Below are 11,001 nucleotides of genomic sequence, written 5' to 3' on the forward strand. Positions count from 1 at the left end.
TTACAGTAACTACAGTACTACACATAACATTCATTGCTATACACCTGACAGTTGTGTGCATCCGGCTATGGTATGTATACCTATGAGTTATGGTGCTCAGGACATTGGAAAGCATTTCAGACTTGCACAGCAATGTTGTGTCCATGTACACATTGTGTTCCAGGGTGAGACCAATAATTGAACAACACACATGCATCATCAACATGTATACTGTTATCAACAAGGACTCTCTACACTCGCACTGCATGCTGTTGAGCAACACACATCCTGCATGCTGACACGTGCGATAGGACTCTTTGGCTTGTGATACTGTACTCCACCATCAACCACTAATGAGTATGTTCCATATTGCTGTCAGTGTGTGTGTGTGTGTGTGTGTGTGTGTGTGTGTGTGTCAACCTGACTGAGTAGTGTATTTGTGTGCATGTGTTCATGTGTTCATGTGTGCATGTATTCATGTGTGCATGTGTGCATGTGTTCATGTGTGCATGTGTGCATGTGTTCATGTGTGCATATGTTCATGTGTGCATGTGTGCATGTGTGCATGTGTGCATGTGTTCATGTGTTCATGTGTTCATGTGCGCATGTGTGCATGTGTGCTAACATCCTGTACAGATTGTAAAGTTTGTTTCCTGTCTTCCTCTCACAGGTGCTGAGGTATTGGATGAGTGCAGCAGGGAACCTGAAGCCACTGCCACAAATAGTGGACATGATGACACATGTGTTGTGGCACAGGCAGGTTTGTCAGGGTCTGTCATTGGTCTGCCAATCAACAGTACATAGCTGTCCGCCCCATCTATGCACACATTCATACTGCCGATACATCCTTCAACACCAATGGCCTTAGTGGAGTAACAGCATACAGTAGGCATTGACCAGGATAGTGTGGTATCTATGGCACATGCAACCCCACACATCAGCCATACCCAGAAACCTGGAATGGTACCACATAGGCATATGTCCAGGGGTTCTCATGGGGGCACTGCTGGTCATAATGCCCCTGGCAGACGTGCCTCCACAGGTCTCACAACCTCAGGTTTGTTCCGGGCTGTAATGCAGGCACAGGCACGTATTGAACGGTATACCAGGCAGGGACTAAGGGCACAGAGGGCTCACAACATTTTATTTGATATACTTATGGCTTGGTTACACTACATCACCCAATAGCTTTATGAAATATGCTATATGCTATCTAGTACTAGTGTTAATTAATTTATATTAGTATATATGTTCAGGCTTTAGAAAGACAAGTATAGTATACTATGTTGTTGCCATAATCAATAGTTAGAATTATAAATATATATTTTTAGTTGGATAAAATATATTTTGCATGTCCAATGATTTATTATTTGTATAGATATGATTTATGAAACACTGAAGGAAAACATTATATATTTTAACATGTGTTTTATATATCTTTAGAACCCAATGTAATATAGGGTATAAAGAGCTGCATTTGCAGGAAGCGTTTTCTTTATATGAAGTATAGCTTTAAGTATAGATGGTATTAATTGATTAACAACTGCTTAATTGTTTTTAGCCGCCAAAAATGACGGTTAATTAGGGCGTATGCCGTACTATATAAAATGTGTTCATCTTTTAAAAACTTTGTAACCTGATGAAGCGCACTTGTTGGGTGCGTGAAAGCGCTTGTTTTATTAAATAAATATATTTGCTGCTTATCGTGGAAGCTTCAGTGATTTGCTGAATACAGGGCTCACAACATTGCTATCAATGACAGTATCCGTGACCTTGCCAGTGCCGTCTGTAATTACACCGAGGTCATTGATAGACGTTGGGGGGAGACACTAGATGTCCTCCGCAATGTAATGCCCATGTGTCAGGACAGTGCAGGATGGCTGAGATGTTGACGTGGATGTATGCCAGCGACATCATCAGCTGGCAGTTGTTGCAGATGACACACAAGTCCCAGCCGCTCCTGTAGTGGCAGTACCAGCCCCAGCAATGTTGGGGCTGGGCTGTCAATAGACCTTCCTAGATGACCATGTGCACGTGGCTCTGGCCAGTCCCAGCAGGGCATGGGTCCAGTCGACATCCCTCTGCCTCTGACGATAGTACCCAGTCTGGCTTAGTACCCAATACTGTCCATGGCACACCTGGCAGGCACAGGTACTGTGTCTGTGGCCAGAGACAGTGATATGTACAGCCTGGCAGGTACAGTCTGTGGCTATCCCACAACCTCCCGTATTTGGCAGCCACAAGGGGGAACTGTGTGCATGCAGACACACACACATAAACCAAACAACTAGGGCTAACACATTCACACACACATTACATCAACACTGACCCATACTGTACTGTTGTCTCACACACACACACACACACACACACACACACACACACACACACACACACACACACACACACACACACACACACACACACACACACATGTCAATTGGATGGGTCATTGTCGGGCTCTGGCAAACCAATAACGCACCCTGTGCATATGATGAAACTGTGCCACCTCCTGTCATCTGTGACATTGATGCAGGAACAGGCTAACATGGTGCTGATGCACAGGGTGACCTAATAGCAGTGTAGCAATGTTAGCATGCTGTCAACAGTAAAGTATAATGATATCCTTGTCGGTATATCTGAGCAGGCATGATGCATTAAAGCTATGATTATCAATGTAGTATTGTTTACACCAGTGTTAATTCCAAAAATGGATTGTCTGCCCATGTGCCACTTGGCTGATGTGTGTGGTACTGGAAGCATGTGTTGGTGAGTGGACAATACGTGTGTGATGTGTGCAGTACAGATTTGTAGGTGTACATTTGTGAACATGGTGGAGGTGCACTGTCTGCATGTACGTGCATGGTGGACACATGGGAAGGGTGACATGCCCTGTATTACACAGTGTTAACACTTCATATTTCCTATTAGTGGCCAGTATGCATTTTACTACACATATGTTACAACTTGGGTACACATGTGTGTATGACATGACTTGACACTATGCTGTGGGTGATACTTTTAATATCGGTCATTGTTTTGCATTCTGGTAGTGTACATAACCTCAACAGCCTGATTTTAACCAATCGTTAGATGATGTCTTGACAACTGACACACAGCTGTAAAATACACAGTAGCATTTGAATCCTTCCAGTACTATAATATACCAGTAACCAGTGGTATTGACCGCCACACATTCCCGTGACCACTCCTGTATGGCATGTGGATGTCCTAGGTACAAGCAGACACACTAGGGATATGTCCGTCCACATCTGGTAATGCATACAGTGGCCTACAATGCATTCTCCGGATTAGACACTTATCCTCCACAAGGGTATCATACAGACAGATACCTGTTGACCAACCCATGCTGTGAAGCTATAAGGCAACTATAGCATAGTCATCCACATTTACTATACATAGTATCCTGACAGTACCATATTGGTAGTAGCCCACAACATGTAGCAGGGGTACCGATGTGTACATACAGCCACATGTGATGTGATCTGTCCTTTGGTATTCATATTTTCAAAGGTATGCTGATGTCCCTCAGTGTATCACATAAGCAATAAGGAGTCTGTATGAATATCCACGGAGTTGTTGTACACCTATAATGAATGCCCATTATTGATAGACTATGTTGTGTTTGAACATGTCTGAAATATGCCCCAGCCATGAACCCTCACTCACACTATGACCTAGGGCACAGATCACTACAGTGGCTGGCCTTGTCACATACATACATATGTGACCTACGGTCTGAGAAGCAGCAGCACAAACTGTCAATGGTAACAGATGTATTTGTGTAGAAAGCAGGCTTCACACCTATGAAGTAATTGAGGTCACATGTACGTATATGTCTTTGCCACACAGTTACCAGTTGAGGTCACATGTACATATATGTATTTGCCACACAGATACCTGAAGTGTGCAATGCACATACTGTTGTTTTACTGATATGTCATACAGTAGTAAAAGCAAAATCCACAACACATTGATCAACAGTGTCACATACACACACTTAACAATTGCAGGATTCAATCCCCTACCTAACTATGTTATGATATTACAGAGATGTGCATTACACTGCAGTACTTGTGGGATACTGACATCATCAGACTTGCCAAAGAGGAATTTACCTCTTTTAATGTGTTTTCCCAGTCTCCAAAAAGGCCACTCCTCTGAAAGGAAATCACACACACATACACCCTCCCCACACACACACTCAACAATTGCAGGAATCAAACCCCTACCTAACTATGTTATGGTACTAGAGAGAGATGCATTAAAATGACGTGCTTCATGCTTTACTGGGAGTTTTTATTTCTAATGCTGTATTTGTGGGATACTGACATCATCAGACTTGCCAAAGAGGAATTTATCTCTTTTAATGTGTTTTCCCAGTGTCCAAAAAGGCCACTCTTCTCAAAGGAAATCACACACACACCCCGACACACACATTCATCAATTGCAGGAATCAAACCCCTAACTAATTATGTTATGATACTAGAAATATATGCATTAACATGACGCGCTATATGCTTTACTGGGAGTTTTCATTTCCACTGCTGTATTTGTGGGATACTGACATCATCAGACTGGCCAAAGAGGAATTTACCTCTTTTAATGTGTTTTCCCAGTCTACAAAAAGGCCACTCCTCTCAAAGCAAATCACACACACATACACCCCCCACCCACACACACACTCAGCAATTACAGGATTACAAACCCCTGCCTAATTATATTATGATACTAGAGAAATACGCATTAACACGACGTGCTATATACTTTACTGGGAGTTTTCATTTCCACTGCTGTATTTGTGGGATACTGACATCATCAGACTTGCCAAAGAGGAATGTACCTCTTTTAATGTGTTTTCCCAGTCTCCAAAAGGGGGACTCCTCTCAAAGGAAATCACTCACACAGCAAACGCAGGATTCAAACCCCTACCTAACTATGTAATGAAACTAGAAAAATACACATTAAAGCAAAGCACTATATGCTTTACTAGGTGGCTTCTTTTCTCCTGCTATATTTGTAGGATGCTGACATCATCAGACTGGAGATGGTAATGTGTGTGCACTTTGTTTTATGCAATCCCAGGAATGAACCATGTGGGTCAGCAGGTGTTAACAGCTTGAACAGGACTCCACAATTCTTAGCTTGTGTGATCTATCTGTGGACAAATTGCCATTCCTTTATATGACAATACATATTTATTCACAGATTGTTGATTTTGTGGATATGACATGTGTCTGGGATGTTAATAAAGCGCTATTCAAAGTGTATGTGGGACGTGTGTAGCTACTTTCAGTGATGTATGTCCTGGGTGGCTGCCTTGCAAACAGTCTAGCAGGTTTAGGAACCATGATCTGCCCATGAACATACCACAGTTGGCAGGGTTGATTGTTGGCTTCCAATAGCTCTGTTTATGACTTCAATCATGATGGACTTCATGGCCTTGCAGATCGGACTTCATAGGCTTATAGGACTATAGTTCCCATGGTCTGTTGTGCACCAACACTTGTGGGGTGTGCCATATGTTACTGTAACACATTCAACAGTTTCAGATCCTGTAGAGAGGGTGAGGCTCAACAGACTGTTCAGGTGCAGGGTCTGTTTGTTCAGTAGTTCACTTATGACGCATATAGGGAAACAATGTAATCCAATTGATGCCATGCTTTTGGCTTTGGGGGGAGCTGTTTACACATTCTACATGTGATATCTCCTGGTATGATGATAGGGCCTTTTGTCAGTGAGAGGTGGGTATGTATATATGGGCCTGTCCGACAGGATGTCGGCATTGTCAGTCAGATACAGTTGGCCCTGACTCAGAACATATATGAGTGTACATTGCTATTTATGACATAGCTGAAGGAGGTGTTATGGTTCTGTCTGGACTCCTTCACAGATAATCTTTCCAAAACACCAACAAACCTGAGCACTAAACCCCGTTATACTCTTTTACACACTTAACACCCTACTGATCCTTTGTGATCAGTCAACAGAGTATGTCATCATAATATCCTGGCATGTCCAAAGGTCGGTTCCGTGTGTACTCTCCAGTCCAGCTGATGAATATTGGAATTTTGACGCAATGTTACAACTGCCTTATGCACACAGAAAACCCTCTCCTCCTCCCAACAAACTCAGATATATGTGTGAGATGCAACTATATAGACAAACAGGAGGCTGGGCTCTCTTGACCCATGACTGGGACAGTCTATCAGGTGGTGAAGTTAACCACACACACAACAAATCCAGTCTCACGTAGACCTATAGCGACAGCAAACAAAATACATTACCACACAAAAACATACTCAGAGGTTCTAAATAAACTCTGCCTATGCAGCAGAGACCTCCAAAGCAGACACTCAAACAACTGCTACCCCACAACAATACCCACATATCACATAGTTCACAAAGTCAGTGTGCCACACAGTCACTACCCTTAGGGCTAAACAACACATCTAATACACTTGTAATAGGTGACTCTTATTGTCAGACACACTGACGTCCCACTCACCAGGCTGAACAAGGAGAAGGTCACTTTGAGCTGTCTGTCAGGTGCCAGGATCCACCACATAACACATGTACTCATGTCACTCAAAAGCAAGTACAGATATGGCTCCATCATTGTCCATGCTGGTGTGAATAACCTCAGACGTTCCTCCATGGACTACATGATAAGAGACATAGAGGAGCTCTCTGATCATGTAGCCCAGGCCAGTATGACCCTGACCTTGTGTAGCATCTTACCCTCACCAAGAATGATGTCACAGTATACAGACAAACTGATCAATTTTAACAGTTGGCTAACATATTGGTGTCATTCAAAGGGGATCCAGTGTCTGTCAGCCTGGGATGACATGCTCAACATGACACGTAGCTTCGCTATGGACGGCTTGCATCTGTCACCCCTGGACTTTCAAATACTGGTTAAGGCTCTTGCCACCCCCATAGTGCCTTTTTTAAGCGAGGCTCAAAAGACAAACCCACCTCCATAGACGTTACAAGGTAAAAGAAACTAAGGGTAATGCTGCTCAACACCAGATGTCTAACCCTCAACATGCATGCACTCAGGACTCTCCTCAGTATGGAGAATGTTGATATCTGTACAGTAACAGACACCTGGTTCAGGCTCCTGAAAGCACACCAGCACTACCAGGTTATACTTCATACCATGCTTTTCGTCCACAAGACTCAGACCGGCCAACAAAAATAGGGGGAGTATCCATATACATCACAGATACACACACCTCCAGGTTAGTAGCATTTCAGAAAGCATCGGAGACCATACATGTGCAACTAACAGTGGGCAAAACTGTATTTCAGTTTGTAGCCTGCTACAGACCACCCTCCCAAATTCAGGAACCCCACTCGGCTTTCCTGTGAACACTGGAGAATATGAAGGTCTCTCCTAACACCATTATATTGGGTGACTTCAACTACACAGACATTGACTGGGAATACTACTCAAGCCCCAACACCCTTGCCCAACAGTTGCTAGAATTTATAAACTCAAATGCTATGGCGCAACTGGTCACCACACCCACAAGAGGGCAAAACATATTGGACATGATCATCACCAATATGGGGACTCTATGTTCCACACCAGAGGTATACCCATCATTGGTAAGGTCAGACCATATATTTATATCACTGGACATCCATATCCCATCCCCACCCCCATCCAATTAATCTTGGTGAATAACTTCTCAAACGCAAATGTCACACTTCTCCAAACCAAGGTGGTATCCTTCAAAGACCCTGGGACAGTGGTAAATGTGTCTCAGACAGCTGAATCCTTTACAAACGCATTCTATGGACACCTAGTGGAATGCATGGATTGTGCTATCCCAAATAACAACAAGACTCACTCCTCCAAAGGCAGGGGACCTGTCTGGTGGACCCCGGCCATTAATAAGCTATACAACAAAAGGAGGAGGCTACTACATGATAGAGCACAATCCCAAAAAGGGAAGGCATCTCTGATCAGTACTAGCAAAAAGCTACGATCAGTCATGAATTCATCTAAGGCCCACTTCTAATGGAAAATTGCACCAGACACTAAGGACAATCACAAGGCCTTCTTTAGTTATGGCAGGAAACTGGGTGGAAACTCCCAGATACGCTGTGAGTTACTGCATAATGACAAAACATACGCTGAACCCACATACATTGCCAACATCCTGGTAAACAGGTTCAGTGCAAATGTCTCCCCCCCATCCCCCCTAAACAGCAAATGTCTATCCCAACAGAGTGTAGCCTCCCTGACATCACAGATGAACAGGTGAGTGGTGCCCTCTCCAAAGCAGACAACACAGCATCAATGGGACTGGACGGTGTCCCGGCCTGCATCTTATACAAGCTTCATGATGAACGTAACCCTCACATTAAGTCACTGTTCAATATCAGAGTTACTACAGGATATGTACTCAAGGAATGGTGTACAGCAACAGGGGTCCCGCTCCACGGAGGTGGTGCCACAATGGACCCTGGACACTACCAGCCTATAAGCCTAAATAGCCTGGTCTGCAAAGCTATGGAGCATATCATCAGGGAACTCATACACATAGACATTGGGATTCTACAGACACTGGATCCTACCCAATTCGGCTTTGTTGTGGGCAGATTTTGCCTCTTGAACCTAGTCGACTTCTTTAAACAGTTACCAGGTCCATAGACGTAGGGAAGGTTGTCCACACAGCCTACCTGGACCTCGCAAAACCCTTCAACACAATACCCCACTCGTGCATTATACATAAGCTCACCAGCTTCGATATTGACACATATGTCATAAGATGGATTGCTAACTGGATCAGGGATAGTACCCACATGGTCAGTATTGCAGGTGCCATGTCTGACTATACACCAGTTACATGTGGCAGCCCACAAGGCTCAGTCCTGGGACCTCTCTTGTTCAGTATATATTTCTCTGCTGCACAGGCTAAGACAGGAGGAATATGGCTGACCATGTTCGCAGATGAATGCAAACTGGGTGCCATAATAAACACTCCAGCTGGCACAAGCATTCTCAAAAAGGGTTTCACAGAGATGGATAACTGGTGCCAGAGCCATGGCCTACAGCTAAATGCCATTAGATGCATAGTCATCCCCTTTGGAAATAACAACGTGCCCACACATTACCACATAGGTGGTAATCCATTAAATATGGTAGGAGTTATTAGGGATTTGGGGGCATGAGTAGTTAGTACTCTCGCCTTTGACAGTCACGTTGCCAAAGTGGTTAGACAGACCTTTTATACAGCCCACCTTATCCCATAAGGTTTCACATCTAGATCAAGTGAGGTCATTGTGCCCCTGCACTCATCAGGCCCATGCTTGGATACAATGCCCAATTTGGAATGTACCTTACCTGACACCTGCAGCAACTGTAATGGCCATGAAAGTACCTCACCAAGTAGATCTAGGGACTCACACAGATGCCCTGCACAGTTCAGCTAAAGTAACTCTAGCTCTACTCAGTCGCTTACCGCCTACTCGGATGCGATCTGTGCCTGTTGCTTAAAGCCATGTCTAACCCAGAATTAATGGACATGCTCCTCGTCAGGATATCCAAATCCCTTAGAGCTACACGCTTCAGGGACGTAAACCTCAGCACAGATATTAATAGGACATGCTGGAGGGACAGATTCTTATCCCAGAGGCTCCACTCACTCTGGAATGAGATCACAGTCCCGCATAGGCAGAGCCCCCCACTGACCACCTACAGGAGACATCTTGACAAGTGGATGGGTGATTGTATGTTTACACCTGGGATATCTTCTGGGTCCCTGCTAGACAGAGGCACAATAAACTAAATGTAAATGGGCTATCTTGTGTGACCTACTATTCACAGGCACAGTCTACTAATCTAACAGGGTTGCGAAAGCCAAACACACTCTGGCTAGGCTTATACCTGCTCTAGGGAAGATAGCCTAGTATCAACCTATGAACCTATGATAATGTTCAAGATGCACATTGTTTATTGATGATACTGATTGCAGGTTTTTTATCTTCTTTGCTTTCCCACTTTCTATGAACAACCTAAGTATCTGCAGAACATATTTGATTATGACAGGGTTCCACTATATTATATATGTGTCTGTTGTCATATAACTGTGTGCACAAGGTGGATTGGTGAATAGTGATAGGTTCCTGGGTTAACACATGCAACTGCCGGATATGTGTGGCCCACTGCAGTACGCAGACATGGCCTAAGTGTGTGAGCATGCCCAGTTTGGCCTTTCAGTGTTTTGTTGCCTGACATCTGTGTCATTTATTAAAGTGTTTGAGCATGCCAAGTGTGACCTTTCAGTATGTTGCTGTCTGAGGTCCACTACATTTGTTGATGTGTGTGAACATGACCAATTTTAAAATTTATACTATATGTGTGTTGAAAATCAGGTTCTATTCTTACTGCAGGGCTCACCTTTGTGTCATAACTCATCAGGGATTATGCTGTGCCTGCAGGGTTTCTATGAGATACTTTGCATAGACTTATCAACATTTCTTCATACAGGCTGACCACTGAAATACTGTCATGGTTTAGTGGTTCAGTACTATGACTATAGTGCACAGTATCCTGGATTCGAGGCCTGTCACAGCTTTATATTTTCATACTGAGCAGACCAGACTGCTTAAGAGCCAGTAGAGCAAATATGAGCATGTTGAGTTTTGTTCAGCTATGCCCTACTTAGACCAAGCTTGTCCAACATTGCTCAGCGTTAACCAACATTGCTGAACTTTGCCCAATATTGCTCAACATTGACCACAGTTGTGCTAGTTAGTGTGTGCAATTTTGTTTACATATACTGAATGGTGGTAAGAGCTGTTTAGCACTGCTTTATATTGCTTAACACATGGCAATCATGCCTCAGGTGGTGTTGCGGGGCTGCCTATGTTGGATGCACATACTACACTCCCTATACATGTTTGAAAACAGGTAGTGTCAAGTAAGGCATCCCTTTTACTATATGTGCATGTCAGAGAGAGGTATCATTTCCAAGGTTCCTA

Source organism: Protopterus annectens, chromosome 5.part1, assembly GCF_019279795.1.
Source record: "Protopterus annectens isolate FY-2018-M chromosome 5.part1, PAN1.0, whole genome shotgun sequence".
Lineage (NCBI taxonomy): Eukaryota > Metazoa > Chordata > Ceratodontiformes > Protopteridae > Protopterus > Protopterus annectens.